Source organism: Camellia sinensis, chromosome 2, assembly GCF_055761805.1.
Source record: "Camellia sinensis isolate YWXY chromosome 2, ASM5576180v1, whole genome shotgun sequence".
NCBI lineage: Eukaryota > Viridiplantae > Streptophyta > Magnoliopsida > Ericales > Theaceae > Camellia > Camellia sinensis.
This window is the reverse complement of record NC_138962.1, coordinates 72,564,907-72,577,709: the sequence shown is the minus strand read 5'-3', so window position 1 is coordinate 72,577,709 and position 12,803 is coordinate 72,564,907.

Below are 12,803 nucleotides of genomic sequence, written 5' to 3'. Positions count from 1 at the left end.
CTAATCAATTTTCAGATAATTATACCATAAAATCATATTAAATATGACGATCATAATACACTAACCCATTTCCGGTTCGGCCGCCGATAAGGCCTTCAAATAGCAGTTTAAACATATAAACATGAACAGATCAAACAAACAGTCAACAGATAAAATGCAATTCAAACAGACGTATTCACTCAATTCAGTTTCAATTTCAGTCAGTCGGTTCAGTATTTCATTCAGTTCGATTATCAGTTAGTTATCAGTCATTATCAGCTTCATTTAACAGTAATCGGTGATTAACGGTAATCAATCGATCATAAATCAGTAAACAGTACGAGGGTTGTTACAGCAAGGCAAAGGCTATTCTTATGATAAATTTATATTTTCAAAATACAAATCTTATAACAAATTATTTTTTTTGGTTTGATTTTTCAAAAATTATTTTTAGACGAATTTTCATTTGTTTTAATAAATTTTTTCATATTTTATTCAAATCATTTTTTTTTACAATTTTTTTTTTCCGTTTATTTTGTTAAATTAAAAAATATAATAAGGAATGGTTGTAATTTCTAGTATTGTAGAGACATTTCATATTTTAAACAAACCTTAGGGGTGTATTTATAATTTATCCAAAATCAAAATATTTATGTGTCATAACTGACCAAGAATCTTTACATTATTACGAAAAACCCTTTACTCAAATTAGTATCGTTAATATTGGTAAATATTACCTAAGAAAAGCGTAAAATGGGAAAGTCAAATTATAGGTTACCATTAGTGAAGGGAGCTTCTATTTGCATACATCCCTTTCCCTCTTTCTACATCTTTCTCAATACACACACTACATAAATTTAAATTATCAACTTACACTCAATACACATCATGCCATACTGTTGGCTACATACTTTGTAAAAGACCAGTTACAGTTCGACGCGTGGCAGAGTAAGGGTAATATAGGAAGACTGTTCAAGGCTTCAACAGTTACTCACATTCAAATTCAAATATAGGAGGGAAGCTTAACTGCAAGTGATGGCGTAGTGGAACTACTTATAAGGCAGCATGATCAGTGATCACGGAGGAGCAGTTCGACAGTTTGAAGTACAGTTCGATAGTCATCTTTGAGGAGTATAAATAGCAGGGAAGACCCTAGAAAAACGCCTAGACTCAGATCCAACAAACTAGTCTTACTTTACATATTTCTTTCCAGTTTTTATATTTCTTGTTCTTTACATTCATGTACTTTAAATTCCTGCACTGCACTTCATTCATAGGAGTAGTTTCAAATAGATTGTCGCTGTAAACCTCTACAAGGCTGGATTTGGATCATTGTAAGTTTTTCATACTAATGAAATGCTTCAATTGCTCTTTATTTAACTGTTCTTGTGCTTAAATTCTCTTAAATCAAGCCACCAGTAAAAGTCCTATTCATTGAGGCTAAAAGAACTACAACACAATCGTCTGATAATTAGTTGGTAATTAAAATTCTGTAAGGACTGATTGATCCTTGCTAGCACACTCACAATTACAAAAATAACCTTCGAAAGCCAAAAAGCCAACATATATTTTTGGCACGCGCCGGTGGGACCAATTGAAATGGCTAGACGTGGGAGACAAGGAGAAAATGAACGCTTGGAAGAAGGCGTGGAAGGAGAGATAGAAATACCTAATCCAGGGAATAATGTGATAACACATCCTGTGAAAACTTCTATTTTATCAGAACCTTTGGTCGAACAGACCAGCACTTCGGATCAAGAACCACATGTTCATAGTATTGGACGAAACCAAGGAATTGGACCGTCCACTGTGCCATCTACTCAGCCAATAAATCCATGGGATGGCCTAGTAGATGCCATGGGATAGTAATTAATGAACACAATGGAAAGGTGGGCAACATCCTTTTTGGATCGAATGAATAACCACCAACCAACAAATGCAAGACACATAGAGGAAGTAAATGTCCCTCAGCAAAGATTGGCTAGAGATAAACAGCCTATGCAAGTTAATGGACATTCCAATGGTCAAACTAGTAATTAGAGTCATGAAAGACCACCACCTCAGTCTTGGTGCGAACCCATTTCAAAGCCTATAGCAGGCCAAAATGCCTCAATGTTTAATAGTGAAGCCATGCAAGTTGGTGGATCTGGCCCAGTACAAGAAAATGGCATAAGAATGGTTCCAAATCCCACGTTCGAAGCCATACCTGGCACTAGGGGGTACAATAATCCCTTATTCGAGTTCATACCCGGGGGATTGGAAGGTTTTTCCACAAATGGAAAGGATACAACACCTGTTCCAGCACCTTTCGCACGTCCCTTCGCTGGACAGGCTCAAAGAGGTTACCCACACCCCTAACAGCAACCTGCACCACAGGGACAACCAGTCCCAAATATACCACCCTATGGACCAAGAGAACCACAAGCACAAGTTTGTCCACCAAATCCTGTGTTTGTTCCTCCAGTAGTGGTTCAGCAGGCACAAAATATGATCCCTAGGGACCAAATTGCTAATATTGTTAGGGAGATGTGTAGACCAATGGCTCGGGGGGTCCAAACTCCTGTGTACAGAAAACCATACCCAGAATGGGTCGACAGGGTACATGAATACCCAAGGGGTTTCAAGATAACAGATTTTGTCCTTTTTTATGGGAACGGAAACCAATTAACAGTAGAGCATATTGCTAGGTTTGCTGCTCAATGTGGTGAATTTACCAATCATGACTATATGAAGTTGAGACTATTCCCAAACTCTCTAACTAGGGGAGCATTTGTTTGGTACATTAACCTTACACTTGGTTCCATCCAAACTTGGCAACAAATGGAAGAGGCATTTCATGCCCAATTCTTCCAATCAGAGCTAGAAGTTTCCATGGCAGACTTGGCAAGATTGAGTCAAAGGCCTGAAGAGAAGGCTACTCAGTTTTTTGCCAGATTTAAAAGGGCTCGAAATAAATGTAGAGTTATCCTGCCAGAGCCAAAATTTGTAAGATTGGCCCAAAATGGCTTAGAGTTCAGGCTTCGAAAGAAGTTTGACTCAACCGAATTCAGAGACCTGGTGGAACTGATCTATAAGGTGTCTAGATATGAAGCTGTCACGACCCAAACCCGGCCCTATGGGTTTAGCACCGTAACCGGCCAGTAATCCGAGATTACCGAAGGCCTGCAGAACAGTAATACAGTAAAACAGAGTACAGGGCCTGGCGGAAGCCAATACAGTAAATAAATAGTGTCCATTGAGCTGTGACAGTCTGTATGCAAAAAGGCTTTTCATACATTTATACATAAACAGTACAGAACAGTATACACAATATTTATAATCATTCAGACTAGGGACTCGACCCTAGATAACAGTACAGTAACACTCGGTCTATACAGAACAGTAAAACAGTACAGAAGGGGGAAAAACAAACAAAACACCCCCAAGCCATGGCATGGCAACTCGGAACCTCGCAGTGAGGCACAAAGGCTGGCTTGACAAAACTAGAGTAACCCTGACGCCTCTAGCTGTGGTCTGGTGCCTGTACACCTACATATATATATGAGCAGTGAGCTAAAGCCCAGTGAATAACATAAAGCGTAAAGGGGTTTAGAATGAATGTCCTTACAGTAATGAAAACAGTTCAATTCAATCAGTATCTCAGTCGTTCAGTACAGTAAACAGTCATATGTGGTACATCCATTAGCATAACAGTAACAGTAGGTCTTGGAAGACCGAACAGTAATGATGGCCATCAGTCAATAAACAGTAGTGGTTCCACGAGGGAACCGACAGAGATCTCTGTAACAGTAACAGTAACAGTAAACCGTAGGTACTAAGGATGCCACAGTACAGTTCAGAAATAAAGGACATACATTCATTCAATAATACCAGTTCAGTAAACAGTTCAGTTCAGTATTCAAAAGATAATCAGTTGAACATATCTTTACATAATTGTTACTCACAGAGTTCTGGGCTACAGTATGCTAGAGCGTGTCTCCCCAGTTGCCAACCCTACACAGTTCACAGGTTGAACACACACTAAGCTACACAGTTGGGAAATATCATAACTTAATCCCTAATTTGCCTTGGTGTGTTCTACAACGATATCCTCATCTAAATGTCTTAAACTAGGCCTAGAATGCCTAGGATGGGATGAGGATGCAAAGATACACTTAGAAAACATTTCGCAAACTTTGTTGAAAAATAGGGGCTTCGCTCGAGCGAGACTTTCTCCGCTCGAGCGTAAGTCCAAAATCAAAGGCTTCGCTCGAGCGAGGAATCCTTCGCTCGAGCGGTCTGCAAAACAGTAAAAGTACTGGATGCTGAGATTTTACGCGCGATGGTCGCTCGATGGTCGCTCGAGCGGAGCCTTGGACAAAGGTGCTCGCTCGAGCGGGGAACCCTTCGCTCGAGCGAGGAAGCCAAATCTGGAATTTCCAGATCTGCCTCCCAAGCTCAAACCAAGCATTCTACCACTCCAAACTCGACCTCTTGGGCCCAAATTCTGGAAAACATCACTAAATTCAATGTATAACAAGTTTCAAAGCTCAATTTATGAATTCAAGCCCCAAAGGTGAGTCAATTAAAACCATATTCAAACCCATTTTCAAGAATATGAAGAACATGCAAACATGCATGAATGAGTTTTAAACCAAATTGAAGCTCCAAAGCTTGCTCAAATGAGCTCATTCTTTCCAAAACCAGATGAAAGCATGGTCTATAACAACAATATGAGCATGCATGTACTAATGTCCATGTAATTAACCTCAAAATGCAATAATACTAACATGCATGCAAGAGATGAGCTTCAATCCAACATGTATGCACCAAAACATGGCTTAACTCTACAATTAAAGCATGAATTGTGCAAGAATGAACTCAAGAACAACAACAAGAAGATGAATGTCCTATCTTAGTCTTGTATTCAAGGTCTAGGAGCTCAAAGTAGCAATCACACTTCAATTCTCAAACAATTCCAAGCAATTCAAGATGAAAACCAACTCCTCAAGTCTCTCTCTCTCTAAGGTCGGTTGAGGCAAGAAGAGGAGAAGAAATGTTTGGTTTGCTCACATACGTGGAGTGTAAAAGGCTCAAGAGGTGTGATGTGGTGGCCACTAAGTGGCGGAACGGTAATTAAGTCCAACTCTTCAATTAGCTTATTTAATCTAATTTAATCATACCTAATCAATTTTCAGATAATTATACCATAAAATCACATTAAATATGAGGGTCACGGAACATCAATCGGTTTCTAGTTCGGCCGCCGATAAGGCCTTCAATTAGCAGTTTAAACATATAAACATGAACAGATAATCAGACAATCAAACAGATAGAATGCAATTAACTAACATATACTCAGTCAATTCAGTTTCAATTTCAGTCAGTCAGTTCAGTATTTCATTCAGTTCGATCATCGGTCAGTTATCAGTCATTATCAGTTTCGTTTAACAGTAATCGGTCAGTCATTAATCAGTAAACAGTATGAGGGTTGTTACAGAAGCATTACTAAAGGAGGAACAAGATCGAAATAATGCATCGTACAAGACATACTATAGAGATCCTAATTATGAGATTGATGCAGCAGAGATTGTGGGGAAAGAACTTATAATCTGTGAAGCATTAATTCATAAGGATACAACAATTGACCAATAGTTTAAAAAGAAAGACTTTCATAGGAAGTACTCTTTCGATTTAACTAAAGCAGATGACATTTTTTATCATTTACTTACGGCCAACTTCCTTAAGTTACCAAAAGGAGTAAAACTTCCATCTCCTGATGAACTTAAGGGAAAAGTCTATTGTAAATGGCATAACTCTTGGTCTCACTCGACTAAAAACTACATTGTTTTTCGAGACAGGATCCAAGAACAAATTCGGAAATGAAGTTTGAAATTTCCAGCCAAAACAGAAAAGGCCATGGGGATCGACAGTAATCCATTTCCAGAGGTTGGAGAGAGCGCAGCTAATGTTGTTGTACCAAACTTCCAGAATTTATCTCTGCAGGAATTGGAAGAGGTCAATGTGCAGATGCATATTGCCAATCAGACAACTACCAAGAAGGACATCAAAAATCTGCCAGCTATTGGACAAAATTTCTCACACCAGAGGGAAGACTCTGATGAAGAAGCACTAGATAACGACTCCCTAGAGGCAGCCATAATGCAGAGGATGTGTCCTAAGTGCAGACTGAGTTATAAGTGGTTGAAAGGCCTTCCGGTTGATGAGAAGCAATATTACAGGGATGGGCAGAGGCATCCCAAACCAACCAATGCTTATAATAAAAGGCCGTATCCGGCTAATGTTAGGCAGCAGCCAATAGTGGTTGAGCCTGCAGTTGATAGAATGCATGCTAAATGCAAGAGGCCCTTGTATGAGTCCAGGCCACCTAACTACTACAGAATGGATAGCAGTCATTCTAAAAGAAGATTGGAGAAGAATTCAGGTTTTAGGATCAAAGCCAGAGATTGGCCCCTTAGACCAGCCTCACGGAGGGTATAAAATGATCACCTTCATCGAAGGCCTGAATCAGGCTCGAAGCTTGAAGTCAGGGCCAAGCAATTGCCTTCACAGTCAGCTTCGAAGGTGGCCTCAAAGGAAAAAAAGGGCAGCTCAACATCTGGGTCAGTAAGTTCGTGGGTATCTGGGGTTCCAGATTGGTTTGTGATGCAGAACAAACCTAAGGAAGTGCCTACCCAAAGGGATGTTGGAAACCAAGGTAGGATGGTTAAGCCTCCTTTGGTAGCCCCCAACAATTGGGTATTGCTGAAACACCCAAGAACGAAGGAACCAAATATGGTCCCCGTAATTTTCAAATCACAAAGGAGGAAAATTCAGCGTAGGTACACCCAGTACCAGCAAGACCTGAAAGAAAGAGGAGAGAGTTCTTCATTGATCCAGACCGAAGGAAAGAAGAATCCAAAGTCAGACCATACTCCAAAGCCAACTCTACAAAGCAAGGTGGGTTGCAGCGGAGAACAGTTGGCTAAGGTCCATTCTAAACTAAAAGTCAGAGAGAAGGCTAGTTTAGCAGGATTGAAGAAAGCTCTAATGGAGAGTGGTAGGGAGACAGAAGAAGAAATTGGCATAAGCCAAAAGAAAGAAATGGTGGAAGAAGAAATGTTCGAAGCCTTTATGGCCGAGCAAACATTTTTGGTTGAAAAACCAGCCGAGGAAAACCATTCGAAGGAACCTGTTAGCAATGAAGTGCCAGAATGCAGCATGCAGGATGCTTCTGAAGTAACTGACCAAGGTAGTCAAAAGGGGAAACAGGTACAGCCAGCCATCCAGTTTGGCTCGTTTCCTCCAGTATCAGTAAACATGGTACATATACTACCTCATGAGTTCCAAGCTGGAGATGAGAACCAAGATGGTCAAGAAATTGACGTAATTCCAGTCTCTAGTGAAGACTCACAAGTGAGTATGGTACAAGATAATTCCGAAATGATTACCCCAATGGAAACTGAGTATGAGAGTGAAGAAATGGTAAGTATTAATCTCGTATCCTTTTGAATATCCCTCGAATTCTATGACACAGCATGTTAAGCCTTTGTATATTAAGGCCTTCTTCGATGGGATACAGTTAAACCGAGTCTTAGTGGATAATGGGGCAACGGTGAACTTACTACCGAAATCTTCCTTGAAGAAATTAAGGAAAAGGAATCTCAAGTTAATCCCAACCAGTACAACCATTGCTGGTTTTACTGGGGACAAACAGATGGCCCAGGGAATTCTACCCATCAACCTGAGTATGGGAACTAGGGACTGCATGACGGCGTTTTTCGTCATCGACAGCAATGCGAAGTACAATGCTTTACTTGGTAGAGATTGGATCCACACTAACAAATATGTGTCTTCCTCTTTGCATCAAAAAATGATAATGGCTCTAGGCAATGGGGAGACAGAGGAAATTGATGGAGATCCTCAACCTTTTATAGCCTGTGCAGACTTCGCAGAAGCCAAGTTGTATATTGAGGGAGTGACTCCGCTCAGTATACTGTTAAAATCTGATGGCTCAGCCGAAGTAACGGCTGATGAGGAAGTGACACACCTGAAGCACTTAGTCCAGGAGAGTGCTGATGAAGAGGTGGTCGTTAAAGATGACAATGATGCCTGGTTATAGGCAGCAAGATGAAGCACCAGAAGCCAAGTCTTTGGCTTTAATTAAGTTTTCAATATTGGATGTAAAGTCAATGGTCCAGAAAATGCGGGAGCAAAAGAAAGAAGTCATGATAATTGGCTACAAGCAGGAGCAACAACAAGCCAGAGTTTTGACCCTTGATAAATACTGTGCATTGGACATAGAAACAAAAGTCCAAGAAATACAGGAAGAAGAAGCCTTGTGCACAGACTTCGTCTATGAGGAGGAGGGTAAAGAGGTTGAATCAAAGAACCTGGGAACAGAACGCAGCAAGGAGATTGCTTCGAAGTCAGAAGGAATCAAAGAAGGAGTTCCAGTAAGTACTCAGATACAAGACCCCTTAGAAGAAATAAATTTAGGGGAAGGTTCTGTACAACAACTCATTTATATAAGTGCTCGGTTGAATACTCTTGACAGGAACCAGTTGTTGGTTATACTGAGGAGATATAAAGATTGTTTCGCATGGTCTTATAATGAACTACCGGGATTGGATAGGTCATTAGTGGAACATAAGCTTCCTATGAAGCCTAACTTCAAGCCATACAAACAAAAACCAAGAAGAATGGATCCAGAAGTGATACAGAAAGTTAAGGAAGAAATTCTTAGACTACTCAAGGCAGGCTTTATCAGGACAGCCAGGTATGTTGAATGTCTATCTAATATTGTGCCTGTAGTTAAGAAGAATGGCAAAATGAGGGTATGCATCGATTTTAGAAACCTAAATCTAGAAACTCCAAAAGATGAATATCCTATGCCTATAGTAGATTTGCTGGTGGACAGTTCAGCAGGGCATCAAATTTTATCAATGATAGATGGGCACTCTGGTTACAACCAAATCTGCATTGTGGAGGAGGATGTTCACAAGACAGCATTCAGATGTCCTGGGAATATTGGGACCTTCGAATGGGTTAAAATGTCATTTGGCTTAAAAAATACTGGGGCCACATATCAGAGGGCTATGAACACTATCTTTCATGACTTTATTGGAGGGTATTTAGAGTGTTATATTGATGACATTGTAGTTAAATCCCAATCCATGGAGGAACATCTGTTTCACCTATAAGCAGCCTTTGAAAGAATGAGAAAGTTCAAATTGAAGCTTAATCCTCTTAAGTGTGCTTTTGGCGTATCATCTGGAAACTTCTTGGGCTATGTAGTACACAAGAAAGGAATACAGATTGACCAGAATAAAGCCAAAGCCATCATTGAAGCCAGACCTCCATCAAGCTGAAAGATGAAGAGGAATTTGTGTGGACAGCGGAGCATCAAATTGCTTTCGAATGAATCAAAGCCTACTTGGCCAACCTTCCAGTACTGATGCCACCAAATGGCGTTAAGCCTTTGAAGTTGTATATAGCTGCAGCAGAAGATTTATTGAGAGCTTTCTTAGCCCAAGACAATGAAGAAAGCAAGGAGCAAGCTGTTTATTACCTTAGTAGGTTTTTAATTTCTTGTGAATGTAAATATTCAGCTGTAGAAAAGCTTTGCCTTGCGCTGTATTTTGCTGCAATGAAATTAAGATATTACCTTTTGCCTACAACTGTCTTGGTAATTGCAACCACAGATTTGGTTAAATATATGTTATCTAGACCTATGTTGAGGGGAAGAATTGGCAAATGGGTATTAGCCTTGTCAGAATTTCACTTAGAATATGTTCCCCAAAAGGCAGTGAAAGGACAAGTTTTAGCCAATTTTTTGGCAGACCATCCATCTCAAACAGAGAGGCAAGAGATAATGGAACTTGGCATGGCTAGTGTCGGGCCATGGCAAATGTGGTTCGATGGATCAAAAGACAATGGCCTAACTGGAATTGGTATAGTGATTAAGTCACCACAAGGAATAGAAATCACACATGATTTCAGAGTGGATGAAGCTACCTGTTCCAATAACCAAGCTGAGTATGAAGCCTTAATAGTGGGACTAGAAATTCTTATTGGATTACAAGTTCATGCAGTCGACATATTTGGAGACTCTCAATTGGTGGTTAATCAAGTGAAAGGGATTTTCAAGTATCAAAGCATAAGCATTTTGTCATACTATGTTGTTGTATTACATCTACTTTCTCAATTTCAAATAGCAAATGTAACTCATGTCCCAAGGTTCTTGAATAATAAAGCTAATGATGTGGCTCATAAAGTTTCGAATTTCAAGAGAAGGGATAATGCCCAAAGGGACATAAGCTAAACAACATACCAAAAGTTAATACCACCTTTGAATAAAAGGAATGTGGTCTTAGAAGTCAATGATAATGACTTACAAGAACAAGATTGGAGGTATCCAATAATGCATTACTTGGCTGGTCCATCTTCGAAGGCCAACAGGAAAATTAAATTGCAGTCTATACAATATATGATATATGGTAATGCCCCCTACAAGAGAGAGGGGAGATGGCTTATTGCTGGAATGTTTAGGCCCAAAAGAAGCATTAACAGCTATGGCTGAGGTTCATGAAGGCATCTGTGGTGCTCATCAGCCTGGTGTAAAGATGAGATGGTTGCTTCGAAGGCATTCCTACTATTGGCCAACTATCCTTAAAGACTGCATAGAATATGCAAAGGGATGCCAGGCGTGTCAAAAGCATGGCGCAATAAGGCATGTGCCCATAACTGACTTACATGCAGTAGTGAAGCCTTGGCCATTCAGAGGATGGGCCATGGACATGATGGGAAAAATACACCCACCTTCTTCGAAGCACCATTGTTTCATTCTAGTGGCCACCGATTATTTCACTAAGTGGGTCGAAGCTAAGCCATACAAAGCTGTAGACCAAACAGAGGTTATTGGGTTCATTAAAGATTTGATCCATAGATTTGGTATCCCACAAACTATAACGGTTGATAATAGAACTGTTTTTTATGGGAAAATGGTGAAGTCTTTTGTGGCCGAGTTTGGAATTAGCCTTGTTAATTCCACCCCATATTATGCACAAGCCAATGGTCAAGCTGAATCATCCAATAAGTCCTTGAAGAAAGGAATATAAAAGATTGTGGAAGATAATCCTAGGGATTGGCATAACTTATGGTTGGATGTATTGTGGGCTTACAGAACTTCCCCAAGGTCAAGCACAGGAGTCACTCCTTATGCTTTAGTTTATGGGCATGATGCAGTATTACCTGTGGAGATCAATGTTAAGTCCCTGAGGGTAAGATGCCAAGACCAGTTGGATCCTGAGCAGTACCATCAAAGTATGTGCTTGGAGTTAGAAAGCATAGATGAAGCTAGAATTCTGGCATTAAATAACATTCTCTTTCAGAAGAAGAAAGCAGCCAAAAATTATAATAAGAAAGTCAAATACATTGGCTTTGATGAAGGTGATTTGGTATGGAAGACAATACTTCCAATAGGAATTAAAAGTCATAAGTTTGGCAAATGGTCACCTAACTGGGAAGGACCATATCAAATTCATAGAGTTCTGCCTTTTAGAGCATAGCATTTGAGAAATTTCAATGGTTATGTGCATCCCAAAAAGATTAATGGCAGATATTTGAAGCCTTATTTTCCAACTATTTGGGAAACACAAGGAATAAAATAAACACTAAGTACAAGAACACAAGATTACTCAGATGATAAACAAGAATTTATTTTTTCATAAAGAGTCAAGTACATCGTGCCACAAATTGGCCCAAAAATCATTACAATGTTTTAATTGTTTTTGTACAACAGATTTCCTATTGGTAAATGATGAAAATAGTTGACTAGCTGCAGCCATGTCTCCCTTTTGATTGGCCAGTCCTTGGTTGGTGATTTGCAGTTTGATGTCAGTTCGGACTAAGGCCTGGTTCACTGCAGAAAGCTCCTCTTCAAGTTGAGCTTTCTTCTCCAGTAGCTGAATTCGAAAGTGAGAGGCAGAGGAGTGTTGTTCCTTAAGCTTTGACACTTCAGTATGCACTTGGGAAACAAAACTCTGGTCTCTAACCAATTTCTCATCAGCAGCATTGGCAGCATGACAAATGTTGATGTAGAAGTCGATAGTAGCTGCTGCCTGGGATAGGTGACTTGAGACATTCATGCTGGACTGCTCAGCAAATTTGCAGCACTGAAGAAACCCATTTCTGATTATAGGCCTTTGTAGAGCCTCGAAGGGAATCCTCGAAAAGGAATTTAACAATTCCAGGCAGGTGTCTAAGTCTATCAAAGGTACATAAGGCTTGCTGCTGGAGGAAGAAAAGCTCTCAAAAATTTCCAGCAAAGAGTCAGCCAAAACTAATGGCTCAGCTTCTTCATCGAATGCTGGAGAAGTAGAGGGGATGTCGAAGAGACTAGCTAGTCTTGCTTCGAAGACATCAACCTCATCATTAGACATAAGGGGCGCAGAAAGAGTTGTGGTAGAAGACACAGAAGACTGCATAGGGATAGGAGAAATGGGTGAGGCATCTTTAGCAGTCTCCATGGTCCTAGCCACCAATGAATCAAGTGAAGAAGGGCTGGAGCTAGGTAAAGGTGATAAACCACAGGATGGAGAGCTGCCAGCACCCTCAATAGGGGAATAAACTGTCATCAGAGATGGGGTAGCAGTTGGAATTTCCTTGGAAGGAGGAGGAGGAACAAGGCTTGATAGAGAAGTAAATTGAGGAAAGTCGAGGGTCAAGTGGGGAGGATGTGGAGTCAAACCAAGAGAAAGAAGTGCAGGAATACTTGGCCTCAGGAAAAGTGCAGGAAGTGTAGACCTTGGAAGTGGAAGTATGATCTGAATAGCCCTCACATC